The following is a 24,423-nucleotide window of genomic DNA, read 5'->3' as shown; positions in this document are numbered from 1 at the left end:
CAGAGGCAACAAGGAGTGTTGCAAGCATCCCTCACAAAATCAGTTCACCATGGAAAGCAAGGAGAAATAAGAGCCACCTTCCCAACAGAGGTTTAATGTGGGCAGAAGCTACACAAGCACTTCTCAACAAATCGGATAAACTACCCCAGAACAGAGCAGCCTATCTCAGAAAATAGAAATGCATGAGCAATGTGAAGGGATAGGTATGCACAGCTGCCAAGTGGCAACATATCACTTGTGAAACCTTCAGCCAGTTCTGGCTTTTTAACCAAAAGCACTGTGCTAACGGGCATTTCTAATTCCATATTTAGCAAGCATTAGCAGAGCCAATAGGTCTTGCCTTTGGGACCTATTGGCTTTGCCAATGTCTTTTGGCGATGCTGTGCAGCACTGGGGAAAAATAAAGCAAAATACTTTTTCTCAATGCTGTAGAGCATGGGTACTTGCAAACATTTGCCTGGGGGCCACAAAGTACAGTCTGTGGTGTGACCGAGGGCAACACTGATGCCAGAAGGGTGGCAGCAGGGGGGTCTGGGTGGGTTAGGGATTGTGTAAGGAGTCTAATTTTTTTATAATAAATCGGATAGCATTTTGTTCCTGGTTTACTAAAGTTAAGTGGTGCAGGACACCACTGTATTTACTTTTTAACTTGATCTACCCTGCAAATATATGCTTGCCAGTTTATTTTGTAATAAATTCTGAATATTAGTTCTCAGCAACTAAACAGCAGCTTGTGCTGCTGTTCACCAGGGAGGGCCACATGTAAGGGTCAAGAGAGCCGCAAGCGCCCCCCAAAGCATCAGCAACAAAAGAAAAGAAAAAGAAAAAAAACACAATCATGCAACTTTTGCTTGCCATCACGTCATTCTGCTGGTGTGCAAATGTAGGCCTCAGAGTGCATGCATGTGCTAGCAGAATGATGCAGGCATCTTTTGCTTTCGTTTTTATTAACTGATCCAAGATGGAGGATGGCACTTAGATCAGTAAAAAAAGGGCAATGGGGGATCAAGCGAGGGGTAGGTGGTGGAGAGTAAAGCATAGTATGGGGTAGAGAGTAACATAGGGGTGGGGGCAGAAGAGAATGAGGGAAGAATATTGAGAGAAGAATACTGAGCATGGAGGATGGGGGAAATCGCAAAAGCAAGTGAGAGCAACACAGGGTTGGGGAAGAAGCAAATGAAAAACTGAGGAAGACATCTGTGAGAGAACAAGACAGAGCACCGGGAGCACACAAGGGAGAATAGCTGGAAAACACTTGTAGTGCTTAACCAAAAAGAAAAACAATGTCCCCTAAAAGTGAGCAGTGGAAGGATACAAGTAAGCCAGTCAAGGCGGTGGTAAAGAGACTATGCTCCATGTGAGGGACAAACATAAAGTGGGCAAGATGGGCAAAAAAGGCCATCAAACAAGAAGCAAGCAAATTAGAGTAACAATAAGGCCTACCAATGGCAAGCAAAGGGCGGGCTCTAGGCCCCCTGTAAGTTTTTGGTAAGACCACAATAGGTCTTTGGTAACAAGACAGCTTGCACTATCTGGTAGGAGAGACCTAAAAGTGTAAGCTCAAAACTAGAAGTTCCAGTATCCACAGTGGCATTTGCTCAAAGCTAGCACTCTCTGGAGGGAAGGGGGGAGGGGGTGCGTGTGTGTGTGTGCGTGTGGGTGTGTGCACGTGTGTGTTACCCTAAAATGAGTTTAGCTCGATTGCTGCATGCAGCAGTAAATAGACGTGCACAGGTTCAGATTAATTATGCATGTTTTAAATCTGGCAGTGGGCCTCTGAGGGCTTTAATACAAATGTAACTAAGGTATCTGCAAGATCATATATTTTTTATTCTACCAATAGGCGTTTTTCACATTTTGGTGTGTGCTGGGTCCATTTCACTAAGATGCTATAGGTGTCTGTGTGTTGATTTTTACCCGACCTGGCCATTTAAATGTAAGATGAAAAACTAGTTTAGAGAATTCACAGTTATCTTGGTAAAGAGGTCAGCCTGGGGCCTCAGGAGCCAGAAGCAAAAGAAGCTGTGGAGGGTCACTGACACTGTGCTCCACTTTCTGAATCCAGAGCAGGCTACACAAAAACCCTTCTGCTGTCTTCTGATTCCAGTTCTCGTGTGCTTCTTAGATCAAAGGCACTGCATGTGGGTAATGTCGAAGCAGCGCATAAAGGAAGTTAAAGTAACTGCTAATGTGCACACTTGTTGTGTTTCCATATTGTATACTGCATCCCCGAGACTAGCCAGACTTTCTGTACGCCTTTTTGACTTCATGTATGAAATTGAGTATGTTCCTTGAATCAAAAACGTTATTGCAGACTTCCTAAGTAGAATGCCCGTAGATCATCCTATTAGTGATACTTTTTCCGATGTGGAAGAGAATGCTATTGCAGCCGTTTTGGAACAGGACAGTGGCATATCTAAGGATGAATGGTTCAGGGAGCAAGAACATGACAGCACCATAATGCAAGTCATACAACTTCTGAAAGAAGGCTGGTGCACAAAGAATAAGCTTAATGAACAACTCAAAGCATTTTGGGAAGTTAAAAATGAATTGTCGTATGAGGATGGTTTCCTCCTCAGGAGTGGAAAATTCGTACCTCCCCACAAGATCAGATGTAAACTTTTGAAACTGTGTCACGAAGGGCATTTAGGCATAATCAAAATGAAGGAGAGGGTTAAAAACATGTACTGGTGGCCAGGAGTCAATCTTGAAATTGAACGTGCAGTGAGAGAGTGTGCTCTTTGTATGACATCAGACAAAGCACAGGTAACGTTCAGACCGCCTCTCCAACCATTAACCAGCCCAAGCATGCCTTGGGAAAGAATTGGAATAGACATTATGGGTCCTATATCTGAAGGTCAAGAAAAATGGTATGTTGTTGTCATAATAGATCATTTTTCAAAATGGCCAGAAGTAACATTCACCAAAAACCCGGAGGCATTGAACATTGTAAAGTTTATGGATAGCGTTTTCTGTCATGAAGGTCTACCAAAACAAATTGTAAGTGATAATGGTACTCGATTTACATCAGACATTTTCAAAAAATATATTTTGAAAAACAATATTAACCACATGACAACATCTGTCTACCACCCAGCAGGAAATGGGGCTGTTGAGAGATTCAACAGGGTAATTAAAGGCATAATACAGATTGCCAATAGCAACAAACTGCAGTGGAGATGTGAAACACTAAAGACTGTGTGGGCTTATAGAATCACCTCATGTGAGACAACGGGACACAGCCCATTTGAACTTATGCGTGGGAGGACACCGTTGTCAAAGGACAATGTGGGTTGGATCAAAGCTGCCAGGAAAGTTGACTGGTCATCCAAACAGGTTCATGATAAGCTTTTGAAGTCACAAGCTAAAATAAAAGAATACTATGACAAAACGCATGGAAGCAAACCTGTGGTCCTTAAAAAGGGTGACTATGTCAAAGTGAAAAAGAGTGGTCATATCGCAAAAGGTCAAGAGAAATACACCCCTCCTTTGCGAGTCCATGAGGTGTATTGCAATTCTGCTCTTAGCGATGGAAAGGTGTGGCGCTTTTCCAATCTGTCAGCATTTAGACAACCTTGGGATGATTCAGATACCTACGCTTCTAAAGAACCTGCCAGCGGTTCTGGGCAGGCACCTATGGACAAAGCCCTGCACAAGCGGTCGCATGACTGTGACTCTGAGTGCGATATGCCTATGGATCCTACTTCCGGTGCCAACCAGGGCGAGGGTGCTCCATCTGGACATGTTGAAAGACCCAGTCCCCAGGCTAAGGATGACAGGATCAGATGCAGGTTGCCAGTGCCACCGGTTTTGGACAATGATATACCGGTAGCGACTAGCAGGGCTGGTAGACTACTTGGTCCGCCTTCTAAGTTAAGAGATTATATTTGTGAGTGAACATTGTCCCCATTTTATCTTTTCCCCTTCCTCCCCTGTTTCCCTAGGGGGAAGGATGTGTTGTGTTTCCATATTGTGTCCCTGCGCGGACGCCGTAGTTTTGCTTTATGTTGTCCCAGTTGATACGCCGTATCAGCTGTGACATCATCAGCTGCCATCTGTCGGTTGACAGTTGACAGCTGATCAGTTAACCCGTCGGATGTTACTTCTACTTCGCCTCCGGAGTTTGTGTTGGCGCATACTATAATAAAGCACATCTTTACCAACATTCTTCGTGTTGTGAATTCTACAACACTGCACTCTTTATGCAGGTAGGCAATTAGACCCAGGCCACCCCACCTCTGAGCAGATCTCACTTTTAACTGAGTGGCCATGAGAAGCTGGGAAGGGCCATCCTGCTGAATAGCACGGGCCAATTTTTGTGCATCTAAAATGAAATCTGCTTGTCTCACAGGCAGGCAGTAGAGAAGCTCGTACCAATCCCACAGACGTTGCTGTGTTTTTTGCACCTATGCTGCTACTGCCTAAGGTAGGAGATAGCTTCTCTCTCCATGCAACTTTCAAGTAGCTTTTTTAAATTCCTTTGTTACCGGCCAAGAGGAGCTGTAGGGGCCTCCGTTGAAAACAGGGTATAGGAGCTCATTCCCCGCGGACGTCTCAGGGGCCTTGCGCCCCTGCATTACAATTCCCAGGGCCCTGTTTCAGGAGTTACTGGACCCCTGGGAATTCTAAGTTTTGTTTTCATTCAGAGTTTTTGGTTATAATTTCCTAGTGAAATATTGGAGGAAAACGTGTGAAGCGGCGCTAAAACTCCCCAAAACGTCATACTTGTTATTTCACTGCTCCCTGGAATCATGGAGACTATCAATAATGGTACATCCGGACGCGCGCGCAGATAACGGGCGTCTCTCCGAATGAGGACCATTGCGTGAACGCAGCTCTCGCGCGTTCTAATTGAGCAGCTGGGAGAGGTGCCGAGGCGTGGTGGGACGCGGGTAGCTACAGAGGCAGGTGCGCTTGGGACATATGTTTGCCTTCATTTATTTCTGCTTTCTGTCAGAGCCGAGCTCTCGCCTGCTCCACTTCTTCCCATCCAGAGCTCAGCCCGGGGCACAGGCAGCTGCACTTTAATTATCAACTCTTTATCCTCTGCCTAAATTATTTAACCGTCTTTCTGTGGCGAAGCGTGTTTATTTCTTTATCGACCAGGGGGCGAACAAACACAGACTGGGGCACGGGCAAAAGAGGGTGGGGTGGGGTGGGGGAGGGGGGCAGTGGTTAATTTGTAAAAAAAAACTAAGGTCTTGGGCTCTCGTCAGGAGGCTACTGCAGCTTGCACCACAGATTACCCCTGCCAGCGATGCTGGCAACAACAAACTGCTAACCATCACACTCTTACAAGTGTGACAATTTGGACTATTTCAGGCCCCCAAAGCTATAAGAATGACTTGGGCAGCAGATAGTAGTCATTTTTGATGTATAATGAATTAATAATTAACTGTTGTTGTGGTCATCTCAAAATTGGCCAGACCCAGATTGTCACAAGCACCGGTGCAGACAATTAAGTCCTCTGCCGAGCACCGAAAACCACAGGCTCAAATTAAGCAGTGGGGGGGGGGGGGGGGGGGGGAGGTCAAGACTAAGTCAGAGGGGTCTCTAGAACTAACACAGGCACACGCAGATCGAAGGCTCCCTTTTCTGGTTCTCTTCTCCCTCGTTCTCCTTTTTCTCTTGTACTTACTTTTCTCTTTCCTCTCGCTTTGTCTGTCTCCCACACTCTATCCTTTCATACCATGTATAGTCCAGCTTTTTCTTTCCTCGGTTATACTACCTGTGCCTTTACGTTTCCGGCACTATGTGCTTCTTTGCCAAAACATTTCCCTGGTTTACAACTACTGGAAGTTCTGTGAACAGTCTCAACATCAATTCCAAGGACAGAATAGACATGGAGTCTAAATTTCCCTTCTAATTTTCTTGGGCAGGTTTGAAATCCACTGGTGAGATTTGGTGATACTAGTTGGGGCGATCAGCATCTGTAACACACAGATGGCCGGTGCAAGGAATTGCCACTGCTAGGAAGAGTTGGTACTGGTGCGCAGTGTGAGGCACTGCCACTGTTGGAATTGGGAAAAATCACGTTTGGGCACTCATAAATTGAGGGTCAAGATGTGGCAGAGAAAATGGGGTGGAGTCACAAGGGGCAAAGCTTGAAAAACAGAGGCTGACAGTCAACATATAAAGGTATTTAAACACAATCTGCTGCCTAGAAACAAGGACAATTTTTACAGCAAATCTGTTCTAGCTTACTTATTTGGTCACAAAGAGACTGCATTTTAAAATATCTTACATGGTTAAGAGACCTGCTGTTTGTGTCCCCAGCAATTTGAACCCTTTCACTGCTAGGCCTTTTCCTCCCCTGTGCTAAGACTTTTTTTTGGCTATTTGGCTATTTGGCTATGTGGCTTTTTTTTTTTACAAAGTTTGAGGTTAGCAAGGGATTCTGGGTAACAGACTCTGGTGAGAGCCAGACAAGTCACCCCATCCTGGATTCCCCTGGATGTCTAGCTTTCAAAAATGTATAGATTTGCTAGATTTCCCTAGGTGCCGGCGGAGCTAGGGTTCAAAATCTACAGCTAGGCACTTTGCAAAAAAAGGGTCAGTTTTCACTGTAAAAATGTGGTGTGTCCACGTTGCGTTTTGGGCCGTTTCCTGTTGCAGGCACTAGGCCTACCCACACAAGTGAGGTACCATTTTTATCGGAACACTTTGGGAAATGCGGGGTGGGTGGAATTTTGTGGACCCACGCAGATTCCAGAACTTTCCATCACAGATATGTGAATTTTTTTGTTTTTAAAACTAAATTTGAGGTTTGCAATGGATTCTGGGAAACAGAACCTGGTGAGAAGAACACAAGTCACCCCATCCTGTATTCCCCTTGGTATCTAGTTTTTAAAAAAAAGTACAGGTTTGCTATGTTTCCCTAGGCGCTGACTGCGCTAGGGCCCAAAATCCACTGGTAGGCACATGGCAAAAAAAAGCCAGTGCCTAGTTGGCTTTTTGCCGCCCTGGGAGGGATGGGGAGTGGGGGTAGTTCCCCAGATGTGCCCCAAGGGGGGCAGAAAGGCTGTGGCTATATTTTTTGTAGGATGGGGCATTGTTATGCCCATTCTGGGCAACCCCCACGTACAAAAAAAGCCAGCGTAAACGCTGGCGCCTAGTGGGCTCTCTGTCGGCCGGGGGTGGGGGGCATATCAGGGGCTACTGCCCCATCTGCTTCCTGGGGGGGGCAGAAAGGCTGTGGCATTTTTGGTGGGTTGGTGGGGGCATTGGCATGCCCATTCTGGGCAGCCCCCACCCCTGAATTTTTAAGCCAAATATTTCCTGGTGCCTAGTGTGCCGTCTCCCCCCACCCCGGGGGGGCAGGTATGGGGCTATTGCCCCATATGCCTCCAGGGGGCATAAAGACTGTGGCAATTTGTTTTGGGGTGGGGGCATCGACATGCCCATTCAGGGCAGCCCCCACCCCTACGTATGCAAAAAAGTAATAATCCCTTGTCCCTAGTGGGCTTTCTGCCCCCTCAGGGGGGCAGAACAGGGGCTACTGCCCCTATCTGCCCCAGTGGGGGGGGCAGAGAGACTGTGGCATTTTGGGGGGTATGGGGGCATTGGCATGCCCATCTTGGGCAGCCAATGCCACGGGGGGCAGATTAGGGAATACTACCCCATCTGCCCCCAGGGATGGCAGAAAGACTGGAATTTTGCTGAGGAGGGTGGGGGCATTGGCATGCCTATCTTGGGCAGCCCCCATCCCTATATCAAATAAATAAAAAAAAATCCCTGGCTTCTAGTGGGCTTTCTGCCCGCCCGGGAGTCAGATTGGGGACTACTGCCCCCATCTGCCCCCCAGGGGGTCAGAAAGACTAGAATTTCACTGTGGGGGGGAATTGTCATGCCCATCTTGCACATCCCCCACCCCTATAGCAATAGTAAAAAAAATCCCTGGATCTAGTGGGATTTCTGCCCCCCTGGGGGCAGATTGGAGGCTACTGCCCCCCTCTGCCCCCCATCGAGGGCAGAAAGACTGGGATCTTGCTGAGGGGGGCATTGGCATGCCCATCTTGGGCAGCCCCACCCCTAAATCAAATTGAAAAAAAATCCCTGGCTACTAGTGGGCTTTCTGTCCCCCCTGCCCAGGGGTTAGATTGGGGGGGGGGCATTGTCATGCTCATCTCGGGCAACCCCCACCCCTATAGTGATATAAAGAAAAAAATCCCTGAATCTAGTGGGCTTTCTCCCCCCCCCCGGGGGTAGATTGTGGGCTGCAGCCTCCATATGCCCCCGGGGGGGCAGAAAGACTGAATTGCTCCCCCAAAAAATGAGGGCGCCAAGGCCCTTGCCCAAGGGGCAGCTCCCCCTCCCTGGTATCTAGTGTTATGTTATGTTATGTTATGATGCATTTATAGCGCGCACGGATACTCAAGAGTGTCCCGGCGCGGAGTGCTATTGTCGGAAGCAGAGGGAGCTAAGCATACCTGGGCTTAATCAAAAAGCAGGGTTTTGAGATGCTTCTTGAACAGCCTAGTATCTTGGATGTTGCGCAGTTCCAGCGGAAGAGAATTCCAAGCTTCAGCCGTCTAAAAATATAGGGAGCTGCCCCCATACGAGTAGGACGGAAGCGGGGGTGACTGCCAGATGCTGTGCAGCGGAACGCAGACGTCTTCGAGGAACATAGAAGGCGAAGCGTCTCCGAAGGTAAAGTGGCCCCAATCCATGTAGAGCTCCATGTGCCAAAGTAAGGGCTCAAAACTGGAAACGGCGGGCCACGGGAAGCCAATGGAGATCCCGTATGTGTTGATTCATGCTTGATCTTCCTGGGACAGCAAGCAGAACCCGAACAGCCGCATTCTGTATTGTTTGCAATGCGTGACAGGATTAGAGCACAAGTCACCATTTTCTTAGCTGGCCGAGGTAACAGGAAAAAAGTTTCTTTATCTGCATGGAGAACCTGAGGTCTTCACTGAACCAGACCCCCAAGTTCTTAGCAGGGTTGCCGACAGAATTGGGCGGGGAGTATTCAGTAAGCCAAAGAGCCTCCCTATAAAGCGGGGGAAAGGATCCATACAGATGTACCTCCGACTTGTCCTCGTTGCACTTCAACGGTGCCAGTGCACGCCATTTAAAAACAGCAGAGAGACAGCTCTTCGCTTTGTCTGGGGACAGGTCGTTTTTCTTCCAGGTGAAGAGGAGCTGGGTATCATCAGCATAGGCAATGATCTTGGCTCCCAGCTCCTCTGCTAAGTAAATCAGGGGAGTAACATAAATATTAAAAAACAGGGGGCTCAGAGCGGAGCACTGTGGAACTCCCGTAGTCACCTTTCTGGGGGCCGAAAAGAACGGAGGCTGCCATACCTGCTGGGTCCTGTCTTCTAAGAAGGATTTGAGCCAGTCCCAGGCCCGTCCAGAAACCCCAATACTTGAGAGACGAGCAAGCAGTTGATGGTGGGGCACCGTGTCAAAGGCGGCAGTGAGGTCCAATAAAATCAGAGCCTCTCTGCCACCTGCATACAAGCATTCCCTTATTGCCTCAGACATTTTGACTAGAGCCATCTTTGTACTATAGGATGCCCTGAATCCCGATTGAGCTGGATGGAGGGCGCCCGATGCCTCAACAAAGGTGGATAACTGTTTAAAAACTGCTTTCTCGCACACCTTCACTATAGTCGGAAGGAGAGATATAGGTCTATAGCTAGCAAGTGTAGCGGGGTCTAGAGAGGGCTTTTTTAATAGCAGCAGTAGTTTAGCCTGCTTCCAGTTCAGAGGAACTGTGGTAGTCTGGAGAGATAGATTTATGATGGTATTAACCGCAGGGTTGACCACCTCTGCTGCCCCTGCAAGCAGCCTAGCCTGGCACGGGTCGGTCAGTGAGCCAGACTTAAGCAATTTAAGAATGGACAGTGTGTCGAGCGGGACAATGGGTGAGAACCCTGTCAGGGGGGAAACTGGCGGGGTGTATACAGAAATGGTCGAACTGGCAGACCCAACCTGCCCCGGGGAACTAGTCCCCAAACTGTCCTGGATTGCCTGGATCTTATGAATAAAAAAGCATGATAGCTTCTCACACCATTCGGTGGAGGCAGGAAGGGAAGTACGCTCAGCGCTGGGCATTAAAAAACTCTGGACAATGGCAAAAATTTCCTTCAAGTTATTTTTGGACTGGGCAATACGTTCCGCATAGAAGCAACTTTTAACCTATCTTATGGCAGCATAGTATACCCTCTTGGCCTTCCTTAGTGCTGTTTTAGCCAAGGGGCAATATGCCTGTCTCCAACTGCGTTCCAATATTTTACAGGACTGTTTTAATTCCTTAAACTTGCTAGAATACCAGGGTTTTGAAGGGGCGTTTCTAGCTTGTCTGTTCAAATGGGGCGGGGTTAGGAATTCAATTGTCTGGGAGATCCAGTTAGTAAAGCTCTCCAGTGCACTGTTCAGTTTAGTGGTGAGAGTAGGATGTGTGTCCAACAGTGCCTTGCAAAAGGCAGCAGAATCAATTCTTGGCAAGGGTCTGACTTGAGGAAATCCTTTAGATAAAGGAGATAGCACAATGGTCCAAGAGAACTGTATAAAGAAATGATCAGATCAGGATACTTGAAGGGGTTCCGTAATATATAAAGGGAAATTTGAACACACTGGATCTAAAATGTGCCCCCCACTATGGGACGGTGAATTAGTCCATTGAGTAAGTTGCGCCATGTTAAGTGAATCATAAAATTCCCTAGGGTGATCCCCAAGCAGGGATCCACTGGGGAGGAGTGCCATTGGAATGGGGAGATTCTCCCTTTTCCAATGATACCTCCTCTGACTTTCTACGTGGTCGGGGCTGAGATAGCCCCCTGAGCATGTAGAAAGTGAAACTGAAATGAGCCTATCGGCTCATTTTAGGGTCGGTTTCTGTAAAATGACGGCAGCGCGACGTGCGCGCTGATCATCATTGCACAGACACCAGGGGAACAGCCTCAGGAGCTAGGGAAGCTCTTTTCCAGCCTCCGAGGCTGTTGGGAGTGAAAGGAAATCCCTCAGGCACCAGAGGGATTCCCTGTGCCACATGATCGGACGGCCAGGGAACATCCGATGCAAATGAGCAGTGGTATGTCGGACGGCCCCCGCCGTTCGATGTCCCGAAGGGGTTAAGGGGATTACAACAGCAACAGATACATTTTGTGATTAATGCAGTTCTGGAAGTGTTCTGTGTTTTCTACTGTCACTTAACTTAAGGTAGAGGTTTAATGTGCCTTTTGCAAAGCAGATTGTGTAACATGCAGATCACAGATTTGTATTTTGTGTAGATAGGTAAGTGAGTTACAGCTTTTGGCACTGAGATAATTTTTTTACATCCAGTTTGTGAGTTGTAGTCCTTCTAATATAGCACAGTGATCTATTTACCTGCATCCGGGTGCTGCACACAGACAGTAAGTCATGGGTTTAGATCCTTATAGTACTTTCTCAAGCTGTTATTTTAAGATTGCAAAGAATGGTTCCTCGTAAATTAATAAGGTCTCTTTACTACTGACAACTCCAATCACCGTGTCGCATTTTTTATAGTGACTTTGTGTTTCCCCTGACCTTTCACTCATCACATATGTCTACACGTATGTATTATATGTGAGTCCTACACCTTAAACCCCCCATTGTCTTAACTAACATTTCCTGTCCATTGATTTGCACACTTGTATGATTTATTCTATCCCTGTGTGTGATGTAAAGTGTTCTAACACCCTATACTGGGATGAGTAGCACTTCAAAAGAACTAAATAAAAATTAATTAGTAGGTGCCATTTAAATCATCATCAGTGTACTTATTGATACAAACATGAATATTGCATGCTTACAGTACATGCACATCTCTTACATGAAGGGGTAAACAAATTTAAAAACCTGCCTCCAAGTCATACTTTCTCTAAAGTACCTGTGAAGTGATAAGCTGTGTGCCTTTGTATCCTTCTATTGTATTGACATCCGGGTTTTAGGGTCCAGATGGCTCCCAGCCAGAATGATACTTGAACAAAAGAAAGGCTGATGGCACTTTAAATCACACCTTTGTTTGTGCCTAGCTGGAAGTGAAAATGAGAAAGCCCCCTGTTGCCTGTAGGTTGCTGTACTGAATGCAGACAATGTGCAGGCACTGTTGAATTGTACCCCTGTGTTGGGTGTTGGAAAATGATACCAGGAGAAATTAAGCATATTTTCCTGTGTTGGCAGGATCTGTGAACTGGCCCAGAAATATTTGCAGGCATCTTAGTTGTAGGGTGTTATTACCTCTCCTTAATCTTAATCTTGTCACGTACTGTTTATATCATTTGTTTGTGATTGTATTTTGTGCAACATTTCTTGTCCTGATGATGGTCCTGGTCAGCTCTACAGCTGGGCCAAAAGTTGACCATTATTCAATTGATTTGGACTGTCATAAATTTAAATTAACTCCATGACTGTCTATTGTACATATTTGAGGCTTTAAATTCAACTATTTGTTTTTGTACCCCTGTTGAATCATTGGCAGCCACCTACTCTGTATATATTTTATATCAGTATCAATGTGTTGCTGTGTATTTTCTTGCCTTTCTTATTACATTTATCAATATCAGAATTACTCCTCAGTTTGTGTATATAAAAAATCTGGTGAACAAAACAAAAATATTGTCCGGCACACACTGATAATAGCAGTACATTTTACAGATGTTTCTTTATGACTGTTGTTGGATATGCATCTTTTCTGTGTTTGGCTTCATGTATTCTATTCTTTTTGTGTTTAATTTTAGACTTACCTGTTTTAAATTCATGATATATCGTGACTCCATTGGGTTAATGCTATCCTAAGTGAAACATAGTCAATTGTTAAACCTTTCTAGAAGGGGCATTTTCCAAATGCTGGCTTAAAATCTGATTTTACGATTAAAGATGGTTTTGAATTGCAATTCTTTAGAGACCAAACTCGACATTCGTACCTGCTTCCAATTGAAAATGATTACTTGTTAAATGAAATGAGTTAACCCAATTTTGGGAGTGATAAGGCTCACAATAGTGAAAAATTAATTAAACATTTTTTTACTACCAGGACATGTAAAACTTAAAAGTACATGTCCAACGTTTTAAATACACTGCATCCTGCCCTATGGGCTATTTAGATCCTAACCTGGGAGTGACTTATATGTTTTAGAAAGGGACATTTAGGCAAGAGGTTTATTATGCCAGGTCGAAATGACAGTTTAAAACTGCACACACAGGCTGCAATGATAGGCCTGAGGCATGTTTAAAAGGGCTACTTAAGTGGGTGGCACAATTGTGCTGCAGGCCCACTAGTAGTATTTAATTTACAGTCCCTGGGTACATATAGTACCACTTTACGAGGGACTTGCAAGTAAATTAAATGTGACAGTTGAGTGTAAGCCAATTTTACCATGCTTAAAGAGGATAGCACAAGCACTTTAGCACTGGTTAGCCGTGGTAAGGTGTGCAGAGTCCTAAAACCAACAAAAATGAATCCAGCATAAACTGGACTCTAAACCACTCTAATGCAAGACTAACAGTGGCCATAATTATAAAATCGCAAGACTTACTGGTGTGCTAGGCAACCCACATACACACTCTTTATTTCCGCCCGTATTCCACCATGTTAAATCTACCCGGCCATGCCATGATCTCTGAGTCTTGACCTCCAAGTTATGTTGTCTTGGAATGTTGGAATTTAGAATATGTTTTCCTAATAAAAGTTTGAGTTTTTAATAACTGCCATTTTATCAATTGCACCGAAAGATTACAGTGTGTTGAACCCTCTCTTAAGTGTTGCATATGGGAAATGGCCATCTTTTGCATGGTACATGGTGTACCCACAGATTTTTGTCCTAACTGTTTTGCTGGCTGTAGAATTCTGTGTAGTTTACTCCTACTAATCAGTGATAAAGTGCCTGTGCTCCCCTTTTTAACATGATGAAATTGGTATAAAATGAATTGGCATACTTAACTATCAGTCGCTAGTATATGGTACAAATGTACCCAGGGCCTGTAAGTTAAATGTCACTAGTGGACTAAAGCACCCATTCACCCACCCTCTACAGTGACAGTGCAACCATGCCTGACTTTTGCAATTTTATACCACAAATTCATCCTGTCAAAATAACCCCTTTTGACAGGTCCTTTTAAATATTTATAATTCACCCCTATGTAAGCCTTATCACCCACAAAGCAGAGTGGATGGTATTTAAAATTGACACATGTAGGAATTTAATTTTAAACATACTTACAGCGAAAAAGCCCCCAAAGATATTTTGATATAGCAATGCTGGCTTTTCCATAGGAAAACACTGAGTCACATTATTATATTTAATAATGCTAATTTTATTTAGGAAACAGCTAGAAAGATAATTAAACAATCATTTTTTTAAATCCAATTCAATGATGAAGTTGGATTTTTGACAAATCTTAGAGAAAATGTACTTTCAGAAAGTTCCTTTTCCTGATCTAAAGACTCTGAAGGCCAATTTGCATTTGCTCTCCCACTTACACCTGCCAGGAATTAGCATTTGAATATGAATGGATTGGGTGTGAAATGCCTCCCAGGAGCAAACAAAAGGTTGTCGTGAATGGGCAGAGATGACCCCTCTGATTTTAACCTAATATGCAGGGTGGGCCTGTGATCAGTCTCTTGACATTACAGTGTCAAATCCTGCTTGAATTACAAATCCTTCTTGACAGGTCTTCTGGAGTTTTACATATAACACTTGCAGCACATTTCAAAGAGGCCTTACATGCCACAGACAAATGTGAGCTGATGTCTGGGCAGATCCCTTCCTTTGTCCCCCCAGCGAGGCAGGCTCCAATAACAGTGGACCTCATTTTAAAATTACATTGTCGAATCCTTCTTAAATGTCAAATCTTGCTTGACCGGTCTCCTGGGGTTTACATATAACACTAAAGGCACACTTCAAAGGGCGAAAAAACACAACGCCAAAATAATTCTTGTGTACCCTTTGTCTGGTTGCTGGAAACCTCTGCTTTGTTCTACCAGCCTTTTGTCTCTGGGTTTATTGTGGGTACAGTGACTGCTCTGAACTAGAGTTTAGTGTTAAATGTTGGAGGATAGTAAGTTTACCATAATACACTCCCCGCACACACCCCACCACACAGAGCCCAAGATTAGAGAGGCTGAAGTCTTCTGCCATCTTGAAAATGCCCAAAGTGGGTAAGGGTGGCCCAGGGAACTTTTTTCTCATTGGTTAGTGTGTGCCCAGGAGTCATTCCTACCCACTACCTTATGCCAGACATAAATGTGGCATCTCTAGGCACCCACTTGTGAACACTGCTGGACCTGATGAAGATTAGAATAGGACTGAACATGTTGTCTGTGGCATGAGCCCTGGAGGACTGGACTTGCTTTCTCTCTTGTACCTAGGACAAAGACGTGGATTCTAAGGACCTCTCATTAAAGCTAAAGGGGCAAAACCAGCTATAAAAGGTACCACTGGCAACTGGACCTGGACTGGACACTGTTGTTTGACCTCAGGCTGTGACCCTGTGAGCCTCTAAATGCCTCACCTGAGGTCCAGGGGGGCTTTAGAAGTGTAGTCTTGTGGTAGATTGGGACTTAAAGGACTAAAGTTAGAAGGTAAAATCTTTGACCAGGATAAACCTTGTTTGTGTACCCGACTTGCACTCCATTGCGTTCAGCAGTAAATTGTACTTAGGTCTCAGCCTACCGAAACCATTGACTATCATTAACATTTTATGCTTCTTGGTGTCATTCCTTCTTTATATGTTACAAAGTGTTTTAAAAAAAATATATTATTTCTGTTACCCTTATTGGATTTTTGTCAATTTGTATATTTCACTTTAGTCTATCTTTGTGATACGTTTTAGAATGTTATTGTTTTGCATTTCAACTTTATTACTGTTTTGGTACTGTATAAATACTTTACTCCTTGTCTTATGTTATGCTTCTTGCTCTGTGCCATATCTACCAGGGTGTTGAACTCAGGTTAGTTTAGTGACTTTAAGGTTTCACCCTGAATAGGGTTGTGATTATTCATTGAGTGGGTAGTCGCCCACCCCAATTAATAATTCAATTTTTACAGTACACCATAAAGTAAATATTTTATCTTGCATGACAAGTCAATGGCTACTTTAGCTGCCAATTACAGTAGAGCTTTTGCTATGGCAGAGAAGTTGCACAATTCATTTTGTCATTCGCCATTGGGTACAGCATCCTTAAATAATTCAGTTTGAATGTAGATCATTCTATTGACCATGAAAAGATAAAGTGTGCCTTCTAATTCTTCATTTCGAACTTATAACTCATGTCACTTTTCTTTTCTTAGCCAGAGCAACAGATTCAAACTTCAAGCAGCTAAATCAGCAGTGTATTATAGAGAGAAAAGGAGCAAACAGGTAGGATAACACCCAGCTGTAGAGGAGTCTACCAATATGGGCAGAGGAAGTAATTGCTTAACACCAAATACCAAGGCTCACATTGAACCTGGATACAGTTATTCACAGACACAGATGAGCTATGTCTCTCTCAGGGGCCCTACCTGTCTATATCAAAGTGTACTGTGTCATTTACTATGAGTTACGTTTTATAACATTTTAATACAAGTAAAATGTGTGCAGTAGAGGAGAAAGGCCTTAATGTGCTGTATTGATGACCTTCATATTGCTGTGTTCAGTATTGAAGATATTTAAAGATAACAATAACCAGTGGTTAATTTATAAAAAATACAAATAAAAAAAATAAAGAGCCAAGGCTGTCATCAAGAGGCAGCTTGCACCAACCCATTTCTCCTGTTACCACCGCCTAAAACAGAACCAACTACTAACCATGAAAGCAGGGAGAGGATGTGGTGCAATGACCAGTGCTGCTGACTTTGGAGCTGGGGAACCAGGGTCCAGCCTCGGCCTTGGCTGAACATCCTGTGATTCTTGGCAAATCACTTAATCTTCCCGTGCCTACCATAAATTAATGTGTCCTTAACTGGTGCTCATGAAAGGCTCAGGTGTGGATGATGAAGTGCCGGTGCTGAGCACCAGAAACCACCGGCTCAACTTAAGCACTGACAATAACATTTTGTAGATGATAGTAAGATAGTTTTTATTCTCCAGTTATGCCTTATGTCGGGACTTTCCCTAATTTACCAGGAATTTGAGGTTCAAGCTGTTTTGCATTGTTCAATAAACATTCGAGGTCCAAATTAACGTGTTAGAACCCCGGTGGCAAATCATGCACAGGGCTTTATCAGGCTATCCATCTGGCTGTTGCGGTCTTGAGATGTATGGAGAAAGTCAAAGGACTCTCGGTCTGCAAAGATTTTTTCTATGCAGTCTGAAAGGTTGAGTTAAAACTCAGTTGCAAAATCTGCTTTTTATTGGCAAAGATTTCTTAAGGGAAGAACTCCAGAAACACTTCTTGCAGTTGCTGGTCTTGCTCACATGCAGCTTGCTACTTGCAGTGTGGAAGCTGATAGGTAAACATTTACCAGGGGTGCTTTTGATTCCCAGTCTGGCCCTGATTGAAAGGTCACTGTTGACACATGTAGTGATCTGCAAGTTTGAATCCCAGCAGGGCAGGGCAGACTCAGCCTTCCATCCTTCCAATGTTGGTAAGCTGAGTACCATAAAATGTGGAAATAATACCCGTTATTATCAGCACATAGAAATGGCAAAAGTGCAGTATTAAAAACGAGTAATTACTATTATAACTAGGAAGAGCTGTCACTTGTGGGTAGCGAGAGGTTCTGTTACTTAGGCACACTGTCAGTCGCTAGCCCTGTTGGGCATTGTGATAAGCAGGTATCAGACCAATACTCTGACGTCTCCCAAGGAGAGGGGAGATGATATGGTGGAAAGTGTACTGAAAAACCCTTAATATAACACCTGAGATAAAGAAGAATTAAATGAAGAGCTGGAAATAGAAGGCAAACCTGCTTCCTAAAGTTCAAAGGTACTTCAGAAAGAATGAAGTAATGCCTTACTGTGTACCAAATGTCCTAGTCGCAAATACTCGAAGATTTCTAACATCAGCATGCTGGACACCTTATCCCTGAAAGTAGAGGTGAGCAAGCTAAGCAAGGCTCGGGCTGAATGTCCATGGAGACTCTTGAGCCAAAATAGAGCTGGGTACAAGATCCCAAGAGCTAAACTTGTCCCTCACTATTGAAGTTATAACACAAAAACCACTAAATACATTAAAGCTAACCACCTGGTATCTAAAAAGGTGTTTTTCTGTTGTTAGGTCGAGCCTAGCGGCAGTGCACATGCCCTGTTCGCTCGGCGAGGCATGCAGTAGTCGAGTATGCTGTGGAAGCCTCGCCTTCTCTCCATCCATATTTTTCATTGACTGGTGTCATTGTCTTTGGTAAATGTTGGCTTCTGATTGATTATGAGGCTTGTTAGTCCATCCTTGTTACCGCCCTGTCGCCATTTGTTACCTTCCATGAGGACTGGATCTTTTACTTGTGGCGTTACAGCGTCTCCTTCACAAGTCGGTAAACACTATTTATTTTTTTATTCGCAGCGCGGTCTGCTTTCACTTTAGCGGCCGTGCTTGTTTATTTAATTATTAATTAATTTGCCACATGGGCCGAAAGGGAGCGTTTTTACCCACTAATCTAAAAGCATTTGCAATGAAATAGGTCTCACATTTACGCGAGTTTCAGCTACTGACATTGCAAATAACAATGCCTTTCACTTTTGTTTTAGTTTTTAAAACATAAATAAAAGGCATTGTCATTTACAATGCTCAGAGCTTAAACTTGCATAAATGCGAGACCTATTGCATTGCAAATGCTTGTCTGTGTATGCAGCTGAGCTGAGATGGAATTTTCATTCTTCTGACTGAAGAATGTGGGAAGACAGATTACTCTTTGTTTTGCTGATTATTGAAGTTGCTGGTATTGAGGTGCTGATCTTCTTTCTCCGACTTCATGATTGTTAAATCAGTGACATGGTGGGAGGCAGGCATTTTAACATAAAGATAGTCTCCTGCCTTCCCTCACACTTAACGTTATACTTTTTCAATAAAGATATATTGACATTTAATTTTGTCAGGGAGTTATTAAATACATACAAAGAAAAAATGTGTTTCATGATATAGTTAAATGGACAATAACTTACTTCACAATCGCAATAGTACTAAATTCTTTTAAGTCAAAATAAAAATATCTTTCAGCAATCAATTAAAAAACGATTCATATAAAAGCTATCCATAATATTTACTTTTTTTTACCAGCCCCATTCTAGCAGCAAACAAAGGGGCATATTTAGAAGCCCCTATCGCTACCACAACGTCACTTTTTCTGACATTGTGGGGGCGATAGAGACTTCACCTTATTTACAAGGCAGCATTAAACCACTTAACATGGCTAAACGCTGCCTTATTAATAAAGCGATACCAAAGGGGATGATGGACGAAGTGTTTGAGCAAATCAAACACTCACCCCCAGTCAACTGATCTGGGTTTAATCCATCATCATTCTTTAGCTCACTCCACCACCCCAGTTCAGACATGGCCATATGCAAATCAGTCTGACCCTGTGCCTCATGGGACCAGTCCAGCCCGAACTGCCAAGCCATGTCTTCCCTGGACCGGAAACAAGCATCCTGGGAACGGTTTCGGGTTCATAACCCTCATCAGCCAGGTTATCTTGAATCCCGTGGCATTTGCTCAAACGCTTCGTCCATCATCCCTTTTGGTATCGCTTTGTTCGCCCTAATTTGGCAGGGTATGCCCAGACTTGGGTCCCTTTCTCACTTTGCCACTGGATTCAAGATAGCCTGGCTGATGAGGGTTATGAACCCGAAACCGGTCCCAGGATGCTTGTTTCTGGTCCAGGGAAGACATGGATTGGCAGTTCGGGCTGGACTGTTCCCATGAGGCACAGGGTCAGACTGAATTGCATATGCCCATGTCTGAACTGGGGTGGTGGAGTGAGCTAAAGAATGATGATGGATTAAACCCAGATCAGTTGACTGGGGATGAGTGTTTGATTTGCTAAAACGCTTCGTCCATCATCCCCTTTGGTATCGCTTTGTTCGCCCTAATTTGGCAGGATATGCCCAGATGTGGGTCCCTTGCTCACTTTGCCACTGGATTCAAGAAAGCCTGGCTGATGAGGGTTATGAACCCGAAACCGGTCCCAGGATGCTTGTTTCCGGTCCAGGGAAGACATGGCTTGGCAGTTCAGGCTGGACTTTTCCCATGGGGCACAGGGTCAGACTGATTTGCATATGGCCATGTCTGAACTGGGGTGGTGGAGTGAGCTAAAGAATGATGATGGATTAAACCCAGATCAGTTGACTGGGGGTGAGTGTTTGATTTGCTCAAACGCTTCGTCCATCATCCCCTTTGGTATCGCCTTATAAATAAGGCACCCTTTCACGCTATACTTAGCGTGAAATGGGCAGGCAATGGGTGTTGTGGTGGGCGTTCCACAGCAACATCCATTAATTTTGATGCTGCCCCATATTTACAAGTGTGGCATAAATATGGGGCAGTGCCAATATTAAGACCAGGGAAAGCCTGGTCTTACCCTGGCGCAACGAGGAGAATTTTTTTATTTCTGCTCGTTTTTGGTATTTCCATGTGTGCTGCATTGTGCCGTTACAGTAAATGAAAATATCTTTCCAGAATTTTGAAAGTCTCAGGCACAACTATCCAAAATTGAGCCAGTTTCTTATTTCCATTGAGGCACATGCAAAACCGTATAGGTTAAGGCTATCATTAATTTTGGGGAAAAAGGCAGTTGCCCGATAAACAAGCAATTCACCACCAATCAATGTGAAGAATTGGCGCAGTTCTTCACAAAGAAGATTGAGACCATCTACCAGGACATTGTAAAACAGCACCAGACACAAGCAGTGACAGATCTGGATCTCGATCCGAAGGTGGAGGCCATCTCCCCTGCGCCAAACCTGTCCTACGAGCCACTAACATCCTGGCCCGAGATAAATGTTCAGGGTCTTCGAGACATCTTAGGGAAAGTAAAATCTAGCTCCCCCATCGACCCCCTCCCAATCTCCGTACTCAGACTCCTGGACACCCCACAACTCTCTGTCATCTGCCAAACTTTGAATCTATCCCTCTCCACAGCAAAGGTCCCAGCCATGTGGAAACATGCCATGGTGTCACCCCTACTTAAGAAACCATCGGCAGATCCAAAAATCCTGGCCAACTTCCGCCCAATATCCCTCCTACCCGCTTTCTCCAAAGTTCTGGAGAAACATGTCCATGGACACCTCGCCAGTTTCACGGAGGTAAACAACATACTTCACCCCTCCCAATCGGGTTTCCGCCCTGGCTTTTCGACTGAGACGACACTGCTTGGAGTGATGGAAAATCTTCGCCTCCTAGTCGACAGAGGTGACTCCGCTGCGCTGATTTTACTTGACCTCAGCGCAGCGTTCGACACCATCTCCCATTACATTCTGTTAAATTCGCTCTCCACCATGGGCATCAGGGGCAAAGCATTGGACTGGATATCATCTTTCCTGACTCTCAGGACGTTTCAAATCACCTCCAGTACCGCGGCCTCAAATGTCCATCTATCCCCCTATGGTGTCCCTCAGGGCTCAGTGCTGAGCCCCCTGCTTTTTAACCTATACGTAACCCCGCTCGCCCAGATCGCCGAGGCAGCAGGTCTAAACATGTTTACCTACGCCGACGATTCACAGATCGTATTTTCACTCTCCAATGGAGACCACGACTCCTCCTCCCTCCTGCAGTCTGGACTTAGGAACATCGCCACCTGGATGAGTAAAAACATGCTCAAACTAAACGGTAGCAAAACAGAGGTTTTAATACTGGGCCCAAACCAAAATCTCTGGAACCCAAGACACTGGCCATCTGAAATGGGCTCCCTACCCATCCCGTCACAAAAAGTACGCAACTTAGGCATTATCATTGACAACGGCCTAACTATGGAGCCCCAAGTCACTAACCTGACATCCAACTGTTTCACCATCCTGAGGTGGCTCAGGAAAATCATTTGGATGCTACCTGACGACACTCAAAGTCTGTGGTCAACGCATTAATCACCTCCCGTTTGGACTACGGAAATGTCCTCTACCTAGGGTCTCCACAGGCAGTCATGCGTCGCCTTCAACTGGTGCAGAACACAGCAGCAAGACTGCTCTGCAAGTGCCACAGAAGGGAACACATGTCCGGTCACCTTAAGGCACTCCACTGGCTACGAATTGAAAACAGGATCAAATTCAAAACACTTAGCCTTATGCACAGAATCAAATGCGGCAATGCCCCCAGATACCTACAAGCCCTCGTGCGAACCTACACGCCGGCTCGCTGCCTGAGATCCTCATCTCAAGGCCTTTTCTGTGTACCCAAAGTACGCCTAGTGAGGATGGGGGGTAGATCTTTCTCCCTACTGGGCCCCAAGCTCTGGAACTCCCTCCCTCAGCACCTACGCCTGGAAACCCGCTATATCCACTTCCGCAAAGCCATTAAGACCTGGCTTTTTAACCAGTAACTTGCTCCCGCCTCTCAACCAGAGTCTTTCGTTCTGCTCATGTGGTTAAATATCTCTTAGTGCCGGGAAACCCTTTTTGGGTAGCTGTCACGCTTTAAAAGCCCAATAAATAAAATCAATCAATCAATCAATCAATCAGGGGTTGTTAAGCGGGCAACTCACCCGTGAGAGTCTCAAGGCGCTGAGGGGGGAGGGGAGGGCAGTCGCTGGTCCATTAGCCGAAGAGTTATATATTGAGAGCCTTCCTGAAGGTGTTCAGGGAGGGTGCGAGTCTGATGTCTACCAGGAGCTCGTTCCAGGTTTTGGCCGCAGTGTGAGAGAAGGATCTTCCTCCTGCTCAGGCTCTGCGGATGCGTGGGGTTTCAGCCAGTGCGAGGTTGGAAGATTGGGGGCTTATTTTGGGTACGTGGAAGTTGATTCTGTCGTTGAGGTATTCGGGTCCAGTGTTCTATAGGCATTTGTAGGCATGGGGGGATTTTGAAAGTGACCCTTTTCTCCATGGGGTGCCAGTGGGGTCTTCGTAGGTGTTAGCTGAAGTGTTCGTGATGGGGAATGGCGAGGACGAGTCTGGCGGCGGTGTTCTGTATCGTCTGGAGTTTTCAGAGTAAGGACTTGTTTATGCCGGCGTAGAGAGCTTTTCCATAGTCCAGTCTGCTGGTGATGAGTGCGTGGGTGACTGTCTTCCTTGACTCCTGGGGATCCATTTGAAGGTCATGCGGAGGGTGTTGAAGAAGCTGGAGGTGACGGCATTGATCTGTCGGTTCATGGTGAGGGATGAGTCCAGTACGATGCTGAGGTTTTTGGCGTGGTCCAAATGGGGGTCGGTGGGCTTCGGAGGGCGGTCGGCCACCAGATGTTCTCCCATGCTGAAGGGGTGGTTCCGAGGATGAGGATTTCTGTCTTTTCGGTGATGAGCTTAAGGCAGCTGTTGTGTCATCCAGACTGTGGCCTCCTGCATTCATTTCTGGAAGTTGAGTCTGGCGGTGGCGGGGTCTTTGGTGAGGGAGAGGATGAGCTGCGTGTCGTTGGCTTAGGAGACGATGTTGAGACCATGTTGTCGGACGATGGCAGCGAGGGGGCCCATGTAGATGTTGAAAAGGGTCGGCCTCAGTGATGATCCCTGTGGGACACCGCAGGTGATTTCAGTGGGATTGGAGAGGAAGGGCGGCAGTCTGATTCTTTGGCTTCTTCCAGTAAGGAATGATCGGATCCAGTCTAGGGCTGTTTCCTGTATGCCGGCGTGGTGTAGTCTGGCGATTAGTGTGCGGTGGGAGACGGTGTCGAAGGCTGCTGATAGGTCGAGTAGGATAAGGGCTGCGGAGTGACCTTGGTCCAGGAGGGTGCGAATGTCATCAGTGGCGGGGAGTAGGGCGGTCTCTGTGCTGTGGTTGCTTCGGAATCTAGATTGGGATGGGTCGAGGATAGAATTGTTTTCGATGAATTGTGTCAATTCCCTGTTGACTGTTTTCTCTGCGACTTTAGCCACGAAGGGGAGGAGCGAGATAAGCCGGTTGTTCTTGAGGTCAGTTGGATCAGCTGTCGGCTTCTTGAGCAGGAGCCTGACTTCTGCGTGTTCCCAGTTGTCTGGGAAGGGGCCTATTTGGAAGGTGGTGTTGATGATGTGTTGTAGTTCGGTGCGATGGCGGCTCTGTGGTAGATGTTAAGGTGGCAGGGGTCGGTGGGGGCCCCTAAGTGAATGCCTTTCATCGTTGAGGTGGTGTCTTCAGCTGTGATCGCTGTCCAGGTGGAGATGGTGGGCTGGCTGGTGCGTCTAGGGGGGCGGGCAGGCTGTGGTGTAAGGTGGAAGGTCGACGAAGTTGGCGTAGAAGTTTTTGATCTTGAGGTGGAAGTAGGTTCCAAGCTTGTCGCAGAGGTCTTGGGATGGGGTGATGTCTGTGGCTTCACTGCGGGGGTTGTCGAATTCCTGGATGACCGTGAATGTTGGTGTTAGTGAGGATTTTGGTGTGGATGAAAGTCCTCTTGGTGGTTCTGATTTGGTTGT

This window comes from Triturus cristatus, chromosome 4_2 (assembly GCF_964204655.1).
Source record: "Triturus cristatus chromosome 4_2, aTriCri1.1, whole genome shotgun sequence".
Lineage (NCBI taxonomy): Eukaryota > Metazoa > Chordata > Amphibia > Caudata > Salamandridae > Triturus > Triturus cristatus.
The sequence above is the reverse complement of the archived record's forward strand: the minus strand, read 5'-3'. Positions refer to the sequence as shown.